Source organism: Dromiciops gliroides, chromosome 1, assembly GCF_019393635.1.
Source record: "Dromiciops gliroides isolate mDroGli1 chromosome 1, mDroGli1.pri, whole genome shotgun sequence".
NCBI lineage: Eukaryota > Metazoa > Chordata > Mammalia > Microbiotheria > Microbiotheriidae > Dromiciops > Dromiciops gliroides.
In genome coordinates, this window is record NC_057861.1 from 686,212,216 (window position 1) to 686,215,882 (window position 3,667).

At 41.5% G+C, this 3,667-nt stretch overlaps 1 pseudogene; it reads left to right on the forward strand.

The window, feature by feature from the left end:
* Positions 1 to 2,309: 2,309 nt before the first annotated feature.
* LOC122753634 lies at positions 2,310 to 3,248 on the forward strand (annotated as a pseudogene).
* The last annotated feature ends 419 nt before the right edge of the window (positions 3,249 to 3,667 follow it).

Consider the following 3,667-nt stretch of genomic DNA (forward strand, 5'->3'; position numbering starts at 1 on the left):
TCAGAAAGCCTCCAGAGGTAGAGAATGATTTGCCCAGGGATACACTATGAATTTGTGTGAGAGTCAGATTTTCAATTCCTGTCTCTTGACTCCAAAGCTGACTATCTACTTACTATGTTATGCCATCTTTGTCACTGGAGACTCAAATTCAAAAAGCTAAACAGTCCTTGAATGAAAACTTGGGTTCTCCATAGGTTGGGGAGAGAGACATAAAGTAAAAGATGTAATACATGTTCTACAATGAGTGATTTTACTTGAAAATATTTTTTGATCCCTAAATCTGCTCAAGTCAACTGCTATATGTCTTCCAATTTAAACATTGTTTATTTCTCAGAAAGTTTATCTGTGAATTCTTTCAAGGGACACTGTTTTCTGTCTCCAAAAGTTCGTGAGAGTGTTCTTGTATTTATTAAAGAATGATGTTCTTTTTTTTTTTCATGTTCTTCTGGGGCCGCTATTATTCTTAAGTTATTTCTCGGTAATATACTTTTAATTTTTTGAACAATATGCTTTGCTTATATTAAGATCATGTGTCCTTTAATGTTTAATTTTGCTTCTCTTGTTCCAGATTAGAATTCAGTATATTTGTATTCTCAGACAAGAAGAGACTACTGAGACATGTGTTCTTCACATCTTTGGAAAGACTCAGGCTTATGAATTCTAGTTTCCCATTATTCTGATTATTTCTGTGATGCAGGACATAAATTCTGCTTTAGTGGTTCTTATTTCTCTCTTGAACTACTCAGGTACAATTTTCTGTGATTCAATACCTTCTTGGTAATCTACAGAGTCCTCTGCCTCATCAGATCTTGGTCCATTTTCTTTTGTCCTACAGGATTTATTTAGAGATGTTTGGACTTGTTTAGAATTTGTGTTGTCCATAATACCTCCTGTTTTAATATATTCCCTGTCCTGTTGATTTATCTACTTGAGCTAAATGTCTTTAACTATGCAATTAATATCATTTTAATATGTCTGACTTCTTTGGTAATTTCATTCTTTTTTCCTCTTATATTGATTCTCTTCCTTATTTGATGGAAGATCCCATTGGAGCTAGATTTCAACCTTATCTCAGCCTCCCATGACTCAGTGTTTACTTGTCACTGGTTTCAGGCTCTGCCTCTAGTGACTTCTGAGGGAATAGAACTATGCCCACGTGGATGTTTGTCCTCTTTCCTTCAGGCCTGGTGAATTCCTCTTGTCTGACACATGAAAATATTGTCAACTTTTTCATCGTGTCATTAACTCTTTAGTTCTCTTCTTAGAATTTTTGTGCTATACTGCCTCCCCAGACAGAAGAAGCCTGAACTTTTCTATACTGGGGTAGGCCAAGTTGAGTTCCACTTCTTGTTGTCTTAGAATTATGTAGTGAAGGCAGGGACACAGTGTGCTGGAGAGACCCAACAGTAAGGAAATTATTGGGTGGATCCCAGAGCACAAGTCCATGTTAATAATTGTACTACCTTCAAGAATATGGAAGGAATGGAGGGAGGAAGAGAAGTTGGAACACAAAGTTTTAAAAACTTGATGTTAAAATTTGTTTTTACATATATTTTGGAAAATAAAATTCCATTCAAAGCAAAAAAATGAAAGTGAAAAAATAAAAAATGAAAATAAATAAAAACTATTAAGTTGCAAAAAAAGAATATGGAGGCTGATGGAAACAGGCTACTGAGTGAGTTAGGGATGAACATTTGTTTTCCTTTTCTAATGTTATTTCATTGGTTTATTATTTCATTAGAATGAATGCTTTTTGTCCTCAGGACACATCTGAAATTACTTCTGTATAATTTTTTTTTGTTTTGGAGGGGAGAGGTGTTTGAGATGTTAGCACTGAAGAAATAATCTAGTGTTACATCGTGTGGGTCATGTGACATAGAAGTCCAACATTAGTAATCTGAAGAAAATGTGCCAGCAACAGGATGGGACAATGAGGAAAAGCAAGAAAGATATATGAGGGGAAATCTTGGCTCTGCTTTGGAGAAAGATGTTAGACTATAAAGTCCTGAAGTTCAGGATCTGATTATCTATCATAGTGACTGGCCCATAGTAGGCAGTTCAGTGGCTAGAGAAATGGACTTAAGAGACATAAAAACTTGAGTTTAAATCCTGCTTCAGACACTTACCAGCTTTGTAGCCATAGCCAAGTTAATCTCTTGCAGCCTCAGTTTCCTCACCTGAAAAATGAAGGTAATAAAATCATCTACTTAACAAGCATATAAGAATCATATAAGATAACGTATAAGACAGCCAGGTACTGCAGGCCCTGTTGTGCTGCGGCCGCCGAGGCCTGTGGGTCTCTTGGCCCCGCCATGGAGCCCGGGCCCTCAGCCATCTGCGAGCGCTGATTCCGGCAGACGTGCGGGCCTCTGGCCCGGCCAGGCCATGTCCCTGCAGGTGGACGAGCGGCTCCACCACCAGCACTCCCGCTACCAGGAGATCATGCTATTCCGCAGTAAGACCTACGGCAACATCCTGGTCCTGGATGGAGTCATCCAGTGCAGAGAGGGATGAATTCTCATACCAGGAGATGATTGCCAAGCTGCCCCTCTGCAGCCATGCCAGCCCGCAAAAGGTACTCATCATTGGGGGTGGGGACGGGGGCATCCTTCGGGAGGTAGTGAGGCATCCATCCGTGGAGTCTGTGGGCCACTGTGATATCGACGAGGATGTGATCCAGGTCTCTAAGAAGTGTTTGCTGGGCATGGCCGTGGGCTACTCCAGTCCCAAGCTGACCTTGCACGTTCGAGATGGATTTGAATTCATGCAACAGAGCCTTTAATGTCATCATCACCGACTCCTCGGACCCCATGGGTCCTGCCGAGAGTTTGTTCAAAGAGTCTTACTACCAGCTGATGAATACAGCGCTGAGAGATAACAGGATCCTCTGCTGTCTGGGTGAGTGCCAGTGGTTGCATCTGGACCTCATCACGTAGATGTGTCACTTCCGCAAGTCCCTGTTCTCTGTTGTGGAATATGCCTACTGCACCATCTCCACCTACCCCAGCGGCCAGATTGGCTTCATGTTCTGCAGCAAGAACGCTAGCACTAACTTCCAGGAGCCGGTGCAGCAGCTGACCCAGGAACAAGTAGAGAAAAAGAACCTCAAATACTCGGACATCCACCGCGCAGCCTTCGTGCTGCGCCCATTCCAGGGTGCCCCTTTTCCTGCTCTCAGGGCATCGAATGACACTCGGCACCCCTTCCCGACTGAGGACCTGCCTCTCGCCAGCCATCCCGCCCATTGACCAAGTATTACCAAACCCAGGAGATGATCGAGGGGCTCTCCGTGCCATGCTCTGCTAGGTGGGTGGGGGGAGAGTACAAGATGTCTGTGCACATAATAATAATTATTATTTATCTAATTATTACTGAGTGAATATTTTTGGGGAATAATCTATCACTGCAGTCTGTAGGTCCTGGCTGCAGATATAACTCAAACTGGAACTTGATGTATGGGAATTCACAGTGTTAGAATTTTTACATTATTGTACTGATTTAGTAAATAGTACTTGGTGACTCTTTGAAACTCTTAGGTCCGCTAGACCATTTGTTTCAGTAATTATATTCATCTAACACTTCATTTGTTTCTGCATTCTAGTAAACATATTCCCATTTATTATATCCTTTTGCCTTTTAAATTGGGATTTCAAATTATGGGATTTTT